We start from the raw sequence: 20,737 nt of genomic DNA, 5'->3' as shown, positions 1-20,737 counted from the left end.
TCCTCTGGAGCCCTGGTGCGGGACTGGATTTCCACTTTCCCTTTTGCCTGCCCTTTAGCCTATGACCACGCAGCTGTTTCAGGCCCTCGCGAATCAATCTTTAAGGACCCCAACCAAGATGAATTCATCTACAGCACAAAATGTGGGCTGGGAATTTCAGTTCAGGAGCCTGAGAGAGAAAGAACAGACTCGATGAGTCAAAGATAATGACCTGGGAAGAGCGCGTACTGACAGCGAGTGCCAAAAGGAAATGAACGTGTTGGCTCGGCTTGGCTGGCATTTCGGCTAGAAAAATAATGAAGGCAAATGCATTGCTGTGAACATAGAGGTCTTTATGTTTTCGACGCCTCAGTGTCACAGTGAGCTTCGTGAGGGGGAACTTACATCTGATACTTCCTACCACACTGAGAATACTGTAGACATATGAATGAATGGTAGAATAAGACCCCAAAAAATATTGGAATGGATTTTGAATTCGATATGAGACTAGGCCAAGGAATCTCATTATATTAGACTACGTAAGCCACCTTGATAAAGAAGTCTGATTCATGAGTTCTACAAAGTAGAGAAAGCTGTGACCCAGCACACTATTTTGGTGACTTCATTTATGATCACTAGGACTTGTATATGATTTTTTTTTTTTTTTTGGCTACTTAAGAGTTTCTAAAATCCCAGAATCTTGTATTTATAACTATTGACATTACTTCATCCATTCCTGTCTGATATTTATAAAAGCCACTAGCCCCAGAAGGCACCTATCACGTACTAGGCTTAGCACTGTGGGAGCACCAGAGAATGCTGAGAGACATTCACCGCTTCCAAAGAGCTCACAAGATTGCAAATAAGGCAACACTTGCTTATGTGGAATATCTAAGGAATAATGTTATGGGAAAATATATAGAGAAATGATCACTGGAGTGTCAAAAGACGTGATCAGGGTCTCTAGGAAGAAAGGCTACTGATACAATCAAATGTACTGTCTCCAGTGCCCTCTTTTTTTTTTTTTTTAATTTTATTTATTTATTTGACAGAAAGAGAGAGAGATCACAAGTAGGCAGAGAGTCAGGCAGAGAGAGATGGAGAAGTAGGCTCCCTTCTGAGCAGAGAGCCCAATACGGGGCTCGATCCTAGAACCCTGGGATCATGACCTGAGCTGAAGGCAGAGGCTTCAACCCACTGAGCCACCCAGGCACCCACTCCAGTGCCCTTTTGGAGAGCCCAGCTTTGCAGGGTAAATAAGGGGCCATCATGTGACTGAGGGGGCTGGCTTCAGTATATGGACATCCTTGTGCATTCATATATCAATTATTATTATCAATTATTATCGTTCTTTGAGGCCTGTTCACAATCTATTAGACCACTAGTAGATTTCCTTTTTCAGCAGAAAGATAGATACTCTGAATTGCCACAAAACACCTAGAAATGATGAATAATGGAGAGTAAATATCTATTAAAATACAGACCCAATAAAATATGTAACCAAGTATTTAAAGCAAAAAAAAAAATCTATTTTGGTGTTTATAATATACGTAGAAGCAAAATGTATGACCACAAGAGCACAAAGGCTGTAAGAAGAGAAATGGAAGGATAGTGCTTAAGGTTCATATACTGTATATGTGAAGCAGTATAATGTCACTTGAAGGTGAACTGTGATGAGATAAAGACATATACCGTGAACCCTAAAGCAACCACCAAAATCGTACGATCGAAAGAATCACAGTTAGTGGACCAGCAGAGTGGATAGAATGGAATCATGAAATATACTCAAATAATCACATGACATGATCATCTCCACAGAAAATCCTATGGAATTTATAAAAATGCTCTTAGAATAAGTGAGTTTAGCAAAATTTCAGAATACACAATTAACTTACAAATATCAGCATATAATATACCAGCAACAAGCAGTCAGAAATTGGAAAAAATTTGATAAAAAACCATTTGGGTTGATGTAAAAAAAAAAAAAAACAGGAAATATTTAGGAATATATCTGGCAAAAAAATGAATAAAACCAGTAACCAAAAACTACAAAACATTTCTGAGATGAATTACTGAAGATTTAAATAAACTGAGAGAGATACTGTGTTTATAGATATTGAGAAGATTCAATATTATTAAGATATCACTTCTTCCCTAACTTGATCTATAGATTTAATGCAATTTCAATCAAACTTTCAACAGGTTTTTTGTTTTTTATAGAAACTGATTCTGAAATTCAGTAAGGGACCAAACTCTGAAAATGATTAACAGATTTATTATAAAGCTACAGTAATCAAGACAGTGTGGTATTGGGGTCAGATTAATAAACAGACAAATATATTGATGGAACAGAATAGTAAGTCCAGAAATAAGCCCACTCATACTTAGTCCTGGCTCAGGATCTTATCCCAATACTGCTGGAGGTCCACTACAAGGGGAAGGAGGCTTTTTCCTACACAAAACCTGTAAAGATACAGGGGAGAAGTTGATGACAAGGAAGTAAGGAGCAACATGACTGACAGCTCCAAGTCCAAGAGCCAGATACACAGGGCCTGCCTGAGTTAGCTGATGGGACACAGACAGCAGAAAACTTCTCTTGACTCCAGGCCAGCATGCACCGACTACTAGCACAGTAGTCAACCCCTGAGAGTGTGGTGGGCGAGAGTGTGGAGATGCCCTCTTGGAGTTTAGATACACAGAGAACGATGAGAGAGGAGGGTGAATTAGGAACACAGAAGATCCCTCTGGCCCTCCAGCACCCATCCTATGCCCAAGATAACACTAGAGGAATTTGAACCCAGTGGTGTTCTTTTATACATTTTTTAAAAGAATTTATTTATTTATTTGACAGACAGAGATCACAAGTAGGCAGAGGCAGGCAGAGAGAGAGAGAGGAGGTAGCCGGTTCCCCGCTGAGCGGAAAGCCTGATGTGGGGCTCGATCCCAGGACCCTGAGATCATAACCCGAGCTGAAGGCAGAGACTTTAACCCACTGAGCCACTCAGGTGCCCCTTTTTATACTTTTTTTTTTTTTTTTTAAGATTTTAAGAACCCAGTGGTGTTCTGAAGGCAACCTCAGCACAACAAAATCCGAACCTAATTCAACAACTGACTAGCCCAACTCAGTTCCCCCACATCATCAGTCTAGCCAAAGAAGTTTTCCCATTTTCAGGTATAAATACTGTTTTACCTCAGTTCGATACACATAGTCGAGCAGTCAATCAAAAATTAAGTGACACACAAAAACACAACAACACCACAATCCCATTATCAAGGGACAAGAAATAAAAAGATTCAAAGATGACCCAAAAATCAGAACTATGAGACTGGAAGTTAAAATAAATATCACTAACCTGTTAAAGGCTCTGGTGGAAAGGATGGACGGTATTTCTGAACAAATGGGGAAGTTTAGCTGAGAGGTAGGAACCATAGGAAAGTGTCAAATGGAAATGTTAGAAATTAGAAAGAAACCAAACAAACAGTAATAGACATGAAGAAAGGTTTCAACAGGCTTACTGGAACACCGGATGCATCCAAGGAAAGAATCAGTAAATTGGAATACAGGTCAGTAGAAATTACTCTAACAGAAACACAACAAGAAAAAATGAGAAAGAAAAAAATGTGAGACAATGTATCCAAGAGCTATCGGACAACAGAAAATGATCTAATGTATGTGTAACGAGAATTCCAGAAAAAAAAAGAGAGTGGAGCAGAAGAAGTATTTGAAGAGTTAACAGTTGAGAATGTAAGATATTAGATCCAGGAAGCTCAGAGAACATTAAGCAGGATAAACACCCACCCCTCTCCCATCCAAACATCTAAACACATTGTATTCAAATCACTGAAAAGCAAAGATGAAGAAAAACTGTGACAAAAGTTGCTAAAGATACATTACACACAGAAGAATGAAGATAAGAATTAGAGCAGACTTCTTACCAGAAATTATTCAAGCCATAAGAAAATGGATCAACATCCTTAAAATGCTAAAGTAAAACAAACCATAAACACCCCGTCAAGCCAGGGTTCTACGGCCAGAATAACCAGTCATCTTTTGAAAACCAAAAGCAAAAGAAAGACTCTGACAAACAAAAAGTGAAAGAATTCATCACCTGCAGACCTACACTCTAAGAAACACTGAAAAACATTCTTTAGGCAAAAGGCATAGAATCCTAAACAGAAACTTGGCTCTCTAAAAAGAAAAACACTGGAAATGGTCAAAATGGAAGCCAATAAAACATATTTGTTCTTTAAAATCACTCTAAAAAAATATTTGACTCTCTAAAGCAAAAATAGCAAAGTATTGCTTTTATAAAATATGTAACAGTAAAATGTATGACCGCAAAAAATGAGAGAGTGATTCTAAGTATGCCTTGGTAGAGTTCTTAACTATATGTGAGTTGATACAGTATTATGTGAAAATAGCCTTTGATAAAATAAAGATGTATTGTGTACCTCAGTGAAACCTCTAAAAATAATCTGAAGTGGTACATAAAATAAGCAATGGTGAAGATAAAGTGGGATAAATAATAGTCAATCCAAAAGCAATCAAGAAAGAGGAAAAGTGAGCAAAGAGCAGATGGAACAAATAGAAAACAGCTAGCAAAATGGTAGGCTTACAATAATTACATTAAATATAAGTGATCTAACCATACCAATTAAAAAACAGAGATTCTTCAATTAAATTTTTTAAAAAGCTCCACTATATGCTGACTACAAAATAGCAACTTTGAGTACACAGATAAAGATAGGTTAGAAGAAAAAGGATGGGAAAAGATATAACGTGCAAACAGTAATCAGAAGAAATCTGGAGTATTTGTATTCATAGCAAACAAAAGAGACATCACAAGAAAGAATAGTACCAGGGATAAAGAGGGACATTACATAATAAGGGAGTTAATTCACCACGAAGACCTAAAAATCCTAATTGTGTTTGCATCCATACAAGGGAACTTCAAAATTCATAAAGCAAATCTGGTAGAACTGAAAGAAGTAAAATATAAATCCAGGATTAGAGTCAGAGACTTTAACACTATTCCTTCAGTAATTAAAAAAAAAAAAAAAAAACTAATAGGAAAAAAACCCAGTAAATATATAGAAGATCAAAACTTTCATCTAAGTGGCATTTACAGAAGACCCCTGTCCAACAAACAGGAGACCCATTCTTTTCAAATACATATGGAACATTCACCAAAAGAGACCATACTGTGGGCTATTAAGCAAGCCTCAACAAATTCCAGATCAATGAAATTACACAAAATATGTTCTGTAACCACAATGGAATTAAATTAGAATGCCTTAACAGAGAAATATCTGGAAAATCCTCAGGTATATCAAAATTCAACAAAGCACTTATAAATAACCTGTGGGTCAAAGAAGAAATTATAAGAGGAAAATAGAAAATGTCTTTAGTGGAATGAGTATAAAAATACACTTAAACAAGTTATAATTTGTGGAATCAGTTAAAAGAGATCTTAGAAAGAAATTAATCATATTAAGTGCTTGTATTAGAGAAGAAGTCTCAAATCAATGATGTAAGCTTCTACCTGAAGAAACCAGACAACAATGAGCAAATTAACCCCAAGCAGAAGGAAGGAAATAGTAATGATAAGAGCAGAAATCAATGAAACTGAATACAGAAAAATAACAGAGAATAGCAATTAAACTAAAGATCAACTTTAGTTGATCAAACTAAAAAATCAACAACATTGTAAATCTCCAGCCAGACTGATCAAGAAGAAAAATGAATAAACATGAATTACACTGGGAATGAAACGGAACATCACTGCAGGTCCTAGAAATATCTGATGGGTCATAAAGATTTATTATGCATTACTTTATGGCTATGAATATGACAACTTAGGTAAAAATGGACAAATTCATTGAAACAATATGAAAGCCCATTCAGGAATAACCTGAGTTGTCTTATACCTTAGAGAGTTAGAGTTGTAGTGTAAAACAACTCAGCAAAAAATTCCAGACCCAGATGGCCTCATTGGCTAATTCTTTAAAAAAAAAAAAAAAATCAACAAAGATATGCAAATTTGAGTGCTGGCTAAATCCTCAACAACAGCAGGGGACTATGGAAGGAAGGTATAACTTCTTGCTAACACAGAAGTCCATGCTGCACAAAACTGTCATTTAAGAAAGACAGTGAAATAAAGACTCAAAGGAAGAGAAAATAACAGGTGATGGCATTGAAGTATCTCTAAGGTTCTTGTATAGCTGGGGAGAAGGCTGTAGATATCGATCCCCTTTTCCATGTTATTAAGGACACACGTTAAAAACGTCTGACCACTATCCAGAGACAGGCTGCTTAACATGGGATGGTAGCAACTCTAAAGATTTTTTTTTTTTTAATTTGAGAGAGAGACAGTGAGAGAGAGTATGAGCGAGGAGAAGGTCAGACAGAGGGAGAAGCAGACTCCCCATGGAGCTGGGAGTCCGATGCGGGACTCGATCCTAGGACTCCGGGATCATGACCTGAGCTGAAGGCAGTCGTCCAACCAACTGAGCCACCCAGGCGTCCCCGGATGGTAGCAATTCTAAAACACAGTCTTGAACTATATGAGTCAAAGCACTGGGTGTGGTGCATAAACAGTGAATCCTGGAACACTGAAAAAAAATTAAATTAAATTTTTAAAAAAGAAAATAAAGTAAAAATTAAATTAAAAATTTTAAATTTAAAAATTAAAAAATTAAATAAAATAAAAAATAAAAGAATTATATTTGAGGACAAAAAAAGAAACAAAGGAAAGTATGTGAGAGTGTTAACATCATACAGGGAATATCAAGAAAGACATAGAAATTATTTTGAAAAAGAAAAAATGGGGGCGCTGGGTGGCTCAGTGGGTTAAGCCGCTGCCTTCCGCTCAGGTCATGATCTCAGGGTCCTGGGATCGAGTCCCGCATCAGGCTCTCTGCTCAGCGAGGAGCCTGCTTCCCTCTCTCTCTCTGCCTGCCTCTCCATCTACTTGTGATTTCTCTCTGTCAAATAAATAAATAAAATCTTAAAAAAAAAAAGAAAAGAAAAAGAAAAAATGGTCAGAACTATTATATATAATATATATTAGCAAGTATACAATCATGATGGAAAATTTTAACATACCTCTAAGTATTTGATGGCTCAAATGTGAAAATAAATCAGTAAAAATATAAAAGTGAAAACAATTAACAGGCTTATCAAATTGTTTAAGAAGTGAATAACACAAGATTCTTTTCCAACACACAGAGAACATTTAAAAAAAGACTATGTGTTTCCCAGGCCATAAAATCAGCCTTAATATATTTCAAATGATAGTTATCATATAGATCAACTTCTCTGACCACAAGGAATACAAGTCAGAAAAAAAATTTTTTTTGACTTGGACAAAACAACACAAAAGCACCAAACACCATCATCTGGAAACTTAGAGCCATAAGTGCCTACATTAGAAAATAAGGAAGCTTCACATTATGAGGTAAGCATCCTATAAAGCAGAATAGGGGTAGTGCCTGGGTCAGTCAAGTGTCTGCCTTTGGCTCAGGTCATGATCCCAGAGTCCTTTATTTGAGTCCTGCACTGGGCTCCCTGCTCAACAGGGAGTCTGCTTCTCACTCTGCCTCTGGCCCTTCCCCCCGCCCCACAACTCAGGTTATCTCTCTCTCTCTCTCTCTCTCTCTGTCAAATAAATAAATAAAATATATATTTTTTTAAAGCAGACTAGGTCCGAAAGAAGTAGAAGGAGAAAAAAAATAAGGATAAAAGCAGATATAAATAATACTGAAAAAGATGTACATTAGAGAGATGGCAAGAAATCCAAAAGTTGGATTTTGAAAAATCTACTAAAATGAATAAACCTCTAGCAGAATTAATTGAGAATAAGAGAGAACGCACAAACAAACAAAATTAGGCATGTAAAAGAGGTCATAAATACAACATTTAAAATACTTTCATGCTAAAAAGTTTGCAGTATAGATGACAAATCCTTATCTTTTTTTTTTTTTTTTTTACAAATCCTTATTTGAAAACAATTTACTGAGATGCCTGGGTGGCTAAGTGTCCAACTCGTGATTTCCACTCATCATGATGAAGCCTGCATTGGGCTCCAGGCCCAGCATGGAGCCTACTTAAGGTTCTCTCTCCTTCTCCCTCTGCCCCTCCCCCTCTAAAAACAAACAAACAATCAAACAAAAAACAATTTAGCAAAACTAACTCAAGAAGAAATAGGATAGATTCCTGAAGATTCCCTTTCAAAACATGAACAAGGCAAAGTTTCACAGGATAACCCCTCCTCTTCAACCTTATACAAGAAGTCCCAACCAATATAGTAAGACAAGAAAAACAAACATTGTACAGACTGGAAGAGAACTTTTCAAGCTCTCATTATTTTCAGACATATGATTGTTATTCCATTATAATAATTTGCATATAAATTAGTAACGATTGAGCTAGATCACTGAATTAAAAGTCAATATTCAAGAATCAATATTCTTTCTGCGCACGGGCAAAAAGCATTTTGATAATACATATTTCTAAAAGATGACATTTACAAAGCACACCTTCCTGCCCCAAATTAATTATCGAGGAATAAATCAACAAAAGATACATCACTCCCTTATACAGAAAATCATAAAACTTCTTGAAAGAAACCTAAATAAGTAGAAAGAGAAACAAAAAGAAATCCATTCCAAGAACCACTGTGATGAATCTGCAGAGCACCAAAACAGAGATCTTAAGTATCTTGAGAGAAAAGACAAATTGGTAAAATATTGCTAACAAAGAAACAATAATTTGGCTTTTTAGTAAAACATCAACACTAAAAGCTTCAAAGCATCAAAGTTCTGAGGACAAAAACCATCTGCATAGAGTTGTATACCCAGAGAAACATTTATTCCTAACAGTAGGCTGAAGTAGGATTCAGGGAAGGTGTAGAGTAGGAAGTATGAGGAATCTGTTTACTGTCCTGGACAATAGTTGCACTGGCAAAATCTGTCTGATAGAACTATTTTGGAACTCTGGGGTATACTGAAAGCTTGCAACTTTCAGGGGAGACTTGGAAGGTGAACAGTGGTCAGTTTCAGCTCTAAGGAGCCGCCACCCATCTGCCACCACCAGCTACATGGCAGGCAGCTGTGTGTGTGTTCCTGGAGCAGCCTGCACACAGCTTGCAGGAGCCAGGGTAGGGCAAAAGGGAACCTGTCCTATAAATACCAGGGATCTGTGCTGTGACTGCTGATTGGTGCTTCTGAGCACAGACTTGCTGCCAAAGAGGTGGAAAACCATTGTTCTGCACCTCTCTCTGTTGTTGCAAGCCCCTCCCAAACCAGTTGATATGACTTCCAGGGGAATTTAGAGAGCCAGCATCCTTTTCCCTCACCACTTCTTTTTCCTATTCCTTCCTTTTGGGAGCCAGACATTAAAGACTAAGACATTCATAAACAACTACATATTCAGGGAACATTAGAAAGTGAGCATACAAGCTCAGAGGAAATATTTAGAAAGGATGTGAGAAGACCTTAAGATCACATCTCAGGATGACCCCTGGCAAAATCACAGCCTGCAACAGTCGAAAGAATAAACAAATAAATAACAGCAAACCATGCGATATGGGCAAAACTGGAGAAAGTCAAAGAAAATGTATGAACAAAATGGAAATATTAATAAAGAGAGGGGAAACCTATAAAGAAACCAAAAATAAATTCTGGACCTGAAAAATACAATAACTCAAATAAGAAGTTCATAGAGAGATACAAAGGCAGATTTGAACAGTTAGAAAAAAGAATTAACTAATTTGAAGACAAACCACAGAAATGATCAAGTCTGAGAAACAGAAAGAAAAAAAATTGAAAAAAGGTAAACAGAGCCTGAGGGGCCTGTGGGACACCATCAAGAAACCCACATTGTGTGAGTCTTAAAAGAAGTAAGAGAGAAAGAAGCAGAGAGAATATTTGAAGAAATAAAGGTTGTAAATTTCCCAAATTTGATGAAAGACGTGAATATAAACTTCCAGGAAACTCAAGTAACTTCAAGCAAGATGAACTCAGAGAGCTTCACCGAGACACAATAGAACCCAACTTTCAAAAGCCAGAGCCAAAGAGAAAATCTTGAAAGCAGCAAGCGAGAAGGAAATTCTCGTTTACAAGGGTTTCCCCAATAAGATAATCAGTATATTTCTCATCAAAAACTTTAGAGGCTAGGAGGCAGTAGGCCAATATATTCACAATACTAAAAGAAAAGAACTGCCAACTAAGAATCCTGTATCCAGAAAAACTGTCCTTCAAAAGTCAGAGAGAAATTAAGACATTATAGATCAGCAAAAGCTGAGGGAGTTCACTACCACTGAACCCAACCTTCAGTATATGTTCGGAGTCCTCCAAGGCAAAACAAAAGGACACTGGACATACCTTGAAGCTGTGTGGAGAAACAAATATCTCAATAAAGGTAAATTCATGGACAATTACTGAAGCTGGTATTACTGAACAATAGTTTGTAACTGTACTTTTTGTTTTCTACATGATTTAAGAGACTAATATATTTAAATAAAAAAAAACTCATGTAAAAGGTAACATTAGTGTAACTTTGGTTTAAAACTCCAAATCTTGTTTTCTGCATAATTTAAGAGACTAATGCATTTTGAAGAATTATTAGCTTATGTCTTAGGGCACCCAATGTATAAAGATGTGATTTTGTGACACTAACAATAGTGATAGAGCTATAAAAGAGCAGAGTTTTTATGTCATTGAAGTTAAGTTGGTGTGAATGCAAATTAGAGTGTGATAACTTTAGGATGTTAAGTGTAATCCCCATGGTACCCACAAATAAAATAGCTATAGAATAGACATAGACAGAATATTGATGTAAAAATCCTTAACAAAATACTAGCAAACTGAATTCAACAACATTTTTAAAAGATCATACACCATGAACAAGTGGGATTTATTCCGGGAATGCAAAGATGGTTCAACATATGAAAACTGATCTGTGTAATATACCCCATTAACAGCATGAAGGGGGGAAAACACATGAGCATCTCAACTGATACAGAAAAAGCATCTGACAAAAGTTCAACAACCTTTCATGATTAGAGAAAAATACTCAAAATACTAGGAATAGAAGGAAACGTCATTAACATAATAAAAGTCATACATTAAAAAACAGTGAACATGACATTCAGTGGTGAAAGACTGAAAACTTTTCCTCTAAGATCAGGAACAAGGCAAGGATGTCTGCTTTCACCATGTGTACTCAACATAGCACTGAAATTTCTAGCATAGCAGGTAGGCAAGGAAAAGAAATAAAGAGCACCCAAATCAGAAAGGAAGAAGTAAGAATCAGGCAAAGTGGATGATGCCAGAGCTCTCCTACAGAGATGTGGCGCAATTGCAGAAAGGAAGAAGTAAAATCACCTCTGTTTGCAGATGGTACAATCTTTAAAATTCCACAAAAAAACTGTTAGAACTAATGAATGAATTCAGAAAAGTAGCAGGACACAAAGTCAACCTACAAAAATCAGATGCATTTCTATATAATTACAGTGAATAATCTAAAAGAAGATTACAAAAACAATTCCATTTTCGATAGCATCAAAAAAATTAAAATACTTAGGAATACACTTAACCAAGGAGCTGAAAGACCTGTACAGTAAAAACTAACAATCACTGCAGACAGAAATGAAAGAAGACACAAATCAATGGAAACGCATCCCATGGTCACGGATTGAAAGATTTAATGTTATTAAAATGTCAATACTACCCAAAGTGGTCTACAGATTGAATGCAATTCTTACCGAAATCCCAATGATGTCTTTTACCAAAATAGAAAAGCCCATCCTAAAATTCATATAGAATCACAAGAACCCCAAATAGTCAAAACAATTTTGAAAAACAATACTGGAGGACTCACACACATGGATTTCAAAATTTACTACAAAGCAATAGTAATCACAACAGTGTGGTATGAGCATTAAGAAAGACATACAAATGAATGAAATAGAATAGAAAGCCCCCAAATAATCCACCACGTGTATGACAAAATGATTTTTGACAAGGGTGTCAAGAAGATTCAATCAGGAAAGGACAGTCTTTTGAACAAATAGTGCTGGGGAAGCTGGACATCCACATGCAAAACAATGAGGTTGGTGGGACACCTGGGTGGCTCAGTGGGTTAAAGCCTCTGCCTTCGGCTCAGGTCCTGATCCCAGGGTCCTGGGATGGAGCCCCGCATCGGGCTCTCTGCTCCACGGGAAGCCTGCTTCCCCTACCCCCTGCCTGCATCTCTGCCTACTTGTGATCCCTGTCAAATAAATAGATAAAATCTTTAAAAAAAAATAAAAATAATGAGGTTGGTACCTTACATAATACCATATAAAAAAATTAACAAAAATCAATAAATGATGGAAATATAAGACCTAAAATAAATAAAACTCTTAGAAGAAAACATAGGACTAAAGCTTCATGACATTGGTTTTGCAACGGTTACCTGGATATGACACCAAAGGCACAGGAAACAGGAAAAAAGCAGACACATTGGACTTCATGAAAATTTTTAAATTTCGTGCACCAGAAGACCCTATTCAGAGAGTAAAATCAAGCCACAGAATGGGAGAAAACATCGGCAAGTCATATATCTGATAAAAGATTAAGGATCATATAAGATATATGTTAAGTCATATATCTGATAAAGGATTAACATCCAGAATGTAGGGAAAACCCCTAACACTCAACAAGAAAAACCAAACACCCCAATTCAAAAATGGGCAAAGAGCTTCTTATATCCCCAAAGATATAAAAATGGAGCTAGGTACATGAAAAGATTCTAATCACTAGGGGGATGCAGGTCAAAACTGCCGTGAGATACATCTACCCATTAAGATGACGACTGTCAACAACAAAAACAAGAGGATGTAGAGAAAAGGAGCCTTTGTGCACCGTTGGTGGGAGTGCAACCTGGTGCAGCCACTGTGGAAAACAGTATGACAGTTCCTCAGAAAGTTAAAAACAGAATTACCCTATGATCCAGCAATTCCACCTTGGGTATACACCCAAACAATTTAAAAGTAGGGTGTCAGGGAGGTATTTGTACATCCATGTTAATAGCAGCCTTATTCACAACAGCTAAAACATGTTATCAAGCCAAGTACCCATCAACAAATGAATAGTGGATAACCAAAATATGATATATACATAACAATGGAATATTATTCAGCTTTTAAAAGAGAGGAAATTATGTAATACCTGTGGTATATATGAATTGCGCTAAGGACAATATTCTGAAGTGAAATAATCAGGTACAAAAAAGACAAATATAGTTTCATGCCAGATGTCTTTGCAATCCTCCCCAAAATGGACTGGTCTTGGAAGTAATTGTATGTGTGGTGATTGGGTGAGGTAAGGGTTCTTAGATTGTCCCTCCATTCCAAAGTTTCAGAATAACCCATGGTAGGGGCCAAGGCTGAGAGCTTGACTCTGTGATCTCACAAGTTCCTCCAGACCCAAGACAATGATGCTGTCAGCATCGAAGAGCAAACTCGGCATAAGGAAGGAAAGGGGTAGGTAAGGAAAAACCAGTGAAATACACTCCTACCAGCTAAATCCAGTCTTTGCCTAGCCTTCCCCTCTGGGGACTTCTTGTCTCTCGTGTCCTCTGGCATCACTGATCTGTGGCTGAATGGAGACTGTCCGGTCACCAATGATGTAATATTACCTGAGAGGTCCAAAGGTCTATGGTCGATCCAGACTTCCTCAGGAGGAAGGAACATTTTATCATAGAGCAGAGTCTAGTATTTTTACGGGACTATGTGCTCCGGTCTCCTGTTAAATATTACTAGAGTGGAGTGTATTATGATCATTCCTCCCTGTTCCACCCCACCCTCCAGCTCTAAGTATTTTCCCATCTATGTTAACATAGAGCAAAGCATCAAAGACACAAATTTAAGATTTTTGGCCGCATGGAGCCAAACCCATGGTACTACCAAACTAAACACATGCCTGTACACGCATGTGCACGGTGGATGGGTACATTTTTAAGATGGAGGTGGGGGAATTGGGTCCAATCAAAAACTATTAGACTAGATATTCAGGAGAGCACATCAGGAGCAACCTGTAAAAGAAATCTTCACTGATGGTATCGATACCAACGAAAGGTATGAACAAGCAGTGATACTTAAGTTCAAGAGAAGCTTTAAATCCACACTAGAAAGTAACTTGATGTGATGCTGGGAGACTCCGCACCTGTGAATGCCAGATATTTTATATGGGGGCACGGGGCACGCTTCCCGCAGCATCACCAGCACGTGGAACTGGTTAGAAATGCAGATTCTCAGGCCCAGCCCCAGACCTATTGACTCAGGAGCTCTGGGAGGGGGTTCCAGCCCTCGGGGTTTTAACAAACCCTCCAGGTGGTTCTACTGTACGCTCACATTTGGGAATCGCTGACATAGAGGGCCCAAGTCGAAGATGAAGGCAGTAAGGAGCAGAGTGGATGTAGCAGAACAAGGACTCAAACATGGCCATGAGGAACTCACACACCAAACCAAAGCCGCAGTCAGAATACCGAATGTGGCAAGAGCGCAAACCCTACTGTAGACCCTGGAAATGGAAGGAGGAACACGAAACAGCGTGACTAGGGGACAAGGCAAGAGGGAAAGTCAGCACTTTGGAAATCCCAAGTAGGGAAATAGTTCAAGAACGTTTTCCTGACTAAACTGTAATCTTGGCTTGAGTTGTCCAAGGCTCTTAGAGTTTCCTTCAAGAGCAATCCTCGGAACCCGGGTGGCTCAGTCGGTTAGGCGTCTGCCTTCAGCTCAGCTCAGCTCAGCAGGGAGCCTGCTTCTCCCTCTCCCTCTGCCTGCAGCTCCCCTTGCTGGTGCCTCTCCCTCTCTCTCTTACTCTCTTTCTCTTTCTCTCTGTCAAATAAATAATTAAAATTTTTTTAAAAGAGCAGTCCTCAAAGGACCAAAGCACCATTCACCAAGTGGTTTTTGTTTAGTTACTTACTTTGCTTATTTTTTTAACTTATTTATTCTGATGCAACCTCAAACTTAGAATAAAACCACAAAAACAGAAGAGACCTCTTAATATCCTTGACCCAGATTCACCGCCTGTTTACACATTGCCCAAGTGCTTTAACATCCCCATCTCTAACCACAGATACTTACTACACATGTGCCTTTTCTTCTACAGCATTTGAAGGTAAGTTGGAGACGTTATGCCCCTTTACGCCTAAACCCACAGTATATATTTCCTAAGAATACGTTCTCTAGCATAACTTCCTAAAAACACAACACTCTCACGTAATCACAGAACAATTATCAAAATTCAGAAAATTTAATTTTGACACAATATTATTATCTAACACTCCGGCCATAGTCAGATATTGTCCATTGTCCCCAAAATGCCCTTGCTCACCATTTTCTTCCTAATTCTGGATCTAATCCAGGGCAACATGGGGCATTTCAATGCCATGTCATGTCTCTTTAGTCTCTCTCAGTCTGGAATAGAGCCTCTGCCTTTCCTTATCTTTCTTTTTTCTTTTTCTCTTTCTTTCTTTTTCTTTCTTTCTTGAGAGAGTGAGCCTGCATGCCCGTGAGGGGGGTAGGGGAGGGTCAGAGGGACAGGGAGAGAGAAAATCCCAAGCAGGCTCCACACCCAGCATGGAGCCTGACATGGGGCTTAGTCCTGCAACCCTGAGATCATGACCCAGATGAAATCAAGAGTCAGACACTTGGGGTGTCTGGGTGGCTCAGTCAGTTAAGTGTCTGACTCTTGGTTTCAGCTCAGGTCATGATCTCAGGTCCAGAGATTAAGCCCCAGGTCCAGCTCTATGCTCAGTGAGGAGTCGGCTTATCCCTCTCCCACTGTTCCTCCCCCAACCTTCTCGAACTTCTCTCCTCTTTCCCTCTCCCTCTCTCATAAATCAGTAAAATCTTTAAAAAAAAAAAAAAAAAGAGCCAGACATAACTGATGCAGCCACCCAGGCGCCCTGCCTTATCTTTCTTGATCTTGAATACAGGCTGTTTTTCAGAATGTCCCTCAATTTAGGTTCATCTAGTGTTTCCTCATGATTAGATTCCGATTTTGGATCTGGGGGAGAAATACCACAGGTGTGATGTTGTGTCCTCCTCAGTGAATCGTATCAGGAGGCACGTGAGATTAACTTGTCCCAAGATCACTGGTTGTACCACAGGTTAACTGGACACCATGCAGGGAAGGGGATTCAGGAAATGTGTGTCCAGCTTAGCTAAACTGACCTAGTGCAGTCTGCCACCTGTATAAACATCTGTCCCTTATCAACTTCAGTCTGCTCATTCTAGCTTCCATTGTTTCTTCTCTTACTCCGTCATTCCTTCTATATTAATTAGCTTTATACTGTAAGCGAGCTGTAAGGAGAGCTTTCTCTTCTCCCCTGCTTACTTACTTATTCATTTACTTATTTATATTAGTATAGACTTACGGAATTTTGTTTTATTTTGTTCCATAATCTGTTAGTCTCTTTATTTGCTTTGATACTCAAATGGTCCCAGATGTGGCCAGTGAGAGCCAGTTCAGACGTCCCACTATATCCTTCTGATGATGTTGCCATCTTCCTTTGACTATTTCCTTACTTTCCGGTACAACAAGATATTTAGGCTCATCTTTTGATCTTTTAAAAGATCAAAATGCGGGGTCCCTGGGTGGCTCAATCAGTTAAGCGTCTGGCTCTTGATTTAAGCTCAGGTCATGATCTCAGGGCCATGAGATTGAGCCCCAGGTCAGGCTCTATGCTGGGCGTGAGACCTGCTTAAGATTCTCTCTCTCTATCTCCTTTTGCTCCTCCCCATGTGCGGTCTCTCTCTCAATAAATACAATCTTCAAAAATAAAGAAAGAAATTAAAAAAATATCGGGCACCTGAGTGGCTCAGTTGGTTGGGCAACTAACAGCCTTTGGCTCAGGTCATGATCTTGGAGTCCTGGGATCGAGTCCCTTATTAGGCTCCCTGCTCGGCAGGGAGTCTGCTTCTCCCTCTGACCCTCCCCCCCACATGCTTTCTCTCTCAATCTCTCTCTCTCTCTCTCTCTTAAATAAATAAATAAAATCCTTTTAAAAAAGAAATTTTAAAAGATAAATAATAAAATTATTAAAAATTATTTTAAAAATAAAAGAGTAAAAACTGTTTTCCCCATCCTATCCCTGGAATCAGCCTTTTTTCCAAGTAGTCATGCTTTCTTTCAGCGAAGACCAAGATCTGGGCACCAAGTATGCTCACGGTTAATGTGTCATTGCTTCTAGGTATCATTAGAGGACGGAGGAGCTAGAGCACGCACACAGTCACACACAGACACACACACACACTTGCATGTCACATTGCCACGTACAGACATATGTATACACACACGAACACACACAGATGATCACATACGGATATCTCCGACCCGCTCTCTTCTAGCACCACAGGGTACATTGTACTCATCCTTTCCCAGTTCCATAGTCACAACTTCTTCCTCCGATGGCGAGAAACCTGGACTGAATTCGTCTTTCTCATTGATGACAACTGATTCCTACAGATTATCAAGAAGAAGGGAAGCGTTGACAGTGACTTTGGACCTTTGCCCTCAGATTTAACAGCAGAAATGGACTTCGTTGGAGAATCTGCAGTAGCATTAAGCTTGTCATTGTTTACTGAGTATCTGTCCCAGCTTGCTTTTCCTTCTAAAACAGTGGTTCCCAACTGTGCAGACAGCATGCCTCCTGTGAACCCTTTCCTGTTTGGTGTGTCACCTTCACTGTCACAAACGTGAATACACCTGCAAGGACACAGTGTTTGGCGGGGTGGGGTGGTGTTGGGCTGAGAGGGGTACTATGTGCTGTGAATCTGAGCCGGGGAGTAAGTCACGCTACCACAGAGAAGGCTACAGAGTCACTGAAACGTGCAAGAACTCTGAGTTCTCATGTACTCAGCAGACTGTCCCCCCCACACAGCCACAAGCTCCAAAGGACGGCCTCACGAGTCACACGTTAGCATGGCTGCCTTCTGTGGTAGCCATGATTCTTTATAACTCTGGCTGACACAGGTGCCGTGTCAGTCCTCCTGAGTGACAGGTCACAAGTGTTTTAACTCAAAGTGTGCCACAAACGCTGAAAGCTGAAAACCACCATTCTAAATGGAGGAGAGTGTTTTCAAGACTTAGGAGAGGTAGAAGAATTTGCTGATGAAAATCCCAAATCCAGAAACAACACAGAAAACAGCAGAGACTGGGGGCAGGTGGGGGGGGGTGACAGAAAGAGAAGATAAATAGATTCAGAACATTATTTGAAATTAAAATGGAGCTCGAGCACTACCTGGTGAATGAAAATGTTTTGGAAGGGATTCGGGCAAACAGGACACAACCCCAAGACCAGGCCGATGGGAGAGAGAGAGGCAGAGACGGTGAAGGGCGTAAGTCTCAGCAGATCGATTTCTTCTGTCTTCTATTGACTCTGCTTCTAGAAATAGTAAGAAAATAATGCTTCCAGAAAACTGGTAAGTGAGAATGAAGATTCTCTTATGACCTCACTGAAGAGGAAATGTTCGTGTCCGCTCTCGAGGCCACGTACGTGAGTGAGGAGAGAACACTGACTATTAGAACAGCACAGTGGTATACTGTATCGTGCAAAATGGAAGATTCTATGCTGATGGGATTTGAAAAGAAAAAAGTCACTGACTGGATTAAGAACAAAAAAATCAAACAATCCCTTTCCCTTTCTTGAGACCAGGAAGATGAAAGTAAGGCCTGGGCTTTCCTCACCCAAGGGGCTGTCACAGCTCAGTGGGCTCAGGTGGGAGACATGGTGGGACCTCAGCCAGGAGAGCCCACAGGGAGGCCTTCCTGAAGGAGGAGGGGACAGTCTGGCCGCTGACCCGCCGGTGGGCTGGTCATCTCTAGGCTGCCAGGCCCTTCCAGGAGATTGTTCTGACCACATTCTGAATTTGCAGGGGGATCCCTCTGATTCTAGTATCTGAGGAAGCCCACCTGGCCAGGGGGACATTGCATTAGGGGTCCAGGGGGTGAGTATGTGTCCTGGCCAATTCCAGTAGCTGTTCTTGGACATCCAAACCTAAGCCAGCGGCTGGGCCGTGTGACAATCCAGGGGCTGCTCTCCGGAGGAAAAGATGGGCAAGACCTGGGCGGTCAGGGCCCAAGTCCCGAAAGCCAGGGTTTCTAGGCAGAGACAGGCCAACCCACAGGGAGCCGGTAAGAAGGAAGGAGAAAGCTGCCATTTGGGGGCCCATGGCCAGTCAGGGCGGACCCCAGATCCTGCCCAACCCAAAGAAGGCTCAACTTGCTGGAAAGCAGTCACAGGGACGATTTGAGTAAATCAGACAAGAGTGGCTCACTTGGGGAAGACAGAAGGAAACCAGCCCCACTTAGAACACCCAGCTTAAGATCAGAAACATCACATTTGCCAGGACGGGTGGGGATTCATGTTCTGGAAGCCAGAATCCTCACTGGGACATGTGGAGCTGTACAAGTCACGTCTTCCAGAATCCGTCCCCCGGAGACCTAGCACCAAGGTTGAATCCGGGTAGTGACTGAGCTCACCTCAACCACTTGGGGTCCGGACACTATACAGCCCACGCAGGTAGCTCGGTCGTCAGACGTTCAGACTAGAACTCTCTGCTCCTGGTACATTCCAAAACCCAGACGTGAGGATAGAGAACTTCACCAGGTGTCAAGCCCCCAAGCCATGAGACCAGCTTATCCTGCAGATCTACCGAGCACCTGTCTGAAGAAACGCCACCAAAATGAGATGAATGTGCACGAGCAGGCACGTCCCAGGACGCTGCCTGCAGCCAGGGAGTTTCATAGTGAGGAAAGTCGTGGGGTCTAAATTTGCTCAAATCTTTCAGATTCTAAATATAAGAGGGACATTTTTCACACAACTGTACAAGTTAGAGAAAATGCGAATCGTTCTAGCTCTGGCTCTTACCTTCCTTTGGTGACATTCGCCTGAGAAAGGGTATCACTTGACATGCACTTTGTCAGGCCCACTGGGAGTGACTAGGGTGGGGGGCAGGGGGGCGGGCTGTCTCCCAAAGCGGTCCAGAATCCTCCCAGATGACCTTGCCTTCAAGGTCTTCTCGCCTCAGTTTCTCCCCAAGCTGCCTTCACTTGCTCAGAGAAAGGCAAAAATTCCTAATTCCAGAATCTCCTGCGTTTCTCACATGCATGTAGCAGGCAACGTGGTATGGCCAAGGCACTGAACACCCCCACTCGGCAGGACTTTTCCCTCTCCTGTCCTAGCTCACCCAAGATTTCAGAGTTCCTGTGGCGGCATCCTTTAAAATCTCCCATCCTGGGGCACCTGGGTGGCTCAGTGGGTTAAAGCCTCTGCCTTCGGCTCAGGTCATGATCTCAGGGTCCTGCGATCGAGCCCCACGTCAGGCTCTCTGCTCAGCAGGGAGCCCGCTTCCCTTCCTCTCTCTGCCTGCCTCTCTGCCTACTTGTGATCTCTGTCTGTCAAATAAATAAAATCTTTAAAAAAAAAAATCTCCCATCCCCTGCCTTTCTATGATGCAGTATTTCGTGTATTTAAAACAGTGTATAACATACAGGCACAACTAATATTCTGCCAGCCTCCTCCATGTGGCCTTTCATCTGGGGCCAGTGGTCATCCCCCCCCACCCCCGTCCCAATTATCACCCGCAACTGTTCTGACCGGTCAGCATCTGCTTGTTAAATACGAGAGAGAGCACAAGCAGGGAAGGGAGGAGAGGCAGAGAGGGAGAAGCAGGCTCCCGGCTGAGCCGAGAGCCCAATGCGG

At 40.5% G+C, this 20,737-nt stretch overlaps 1 protein-coding gene and 1 long non-coding RNA gene across 4 annotated transcripts in view; one reads left to right on the top strand and one right to left on the bottom strand.

Moving 5' to 3' along the window:
• The window catches only part of LOC131838069 (uncharacterized), a 66,507-nt gene extending 49,038 nt beyond the window's left edge, over positions 1–17,469 (bottom strand). The window contains exon 1 of the long non-coding RNA XR_009356459.1: positions 17,355–17,469. This is a non-coding gene — a long non-coding RNA (uncharacterized LOC131838069). The remainder of the gene's footprint in view (positions 1–17,354) is intronic.
• IL15RA (interleukin 15 receptor subunit alpha) overlaps positions 1–20,737 on the top strand; it is a 46,548-nt gene that overhangs the window by 5,734 nt on the left and 20,077 nt on the right. The window lies entirely within an intron of this gene.

The sequence above is a fragment of the Mustela lutreola genome, chromosome 8 (genome assembly GCF_030435805.1).
Source record: "Mustela lutreola isolate mMusLut2 chromosome 8, mMusLut2.pri, whole genome shotgun sequence".
Taxonomy (NCBI): Eukaryota; Metazoa; Chordata; class Mammalia; order Carnivora; family Mustelidae; genus Mustela; species Mustela lutreola.
Note: the sequence above shows the minus strand (reverse complement) of the source record. Positions and strands in the feature narration are given on the sequence as shown.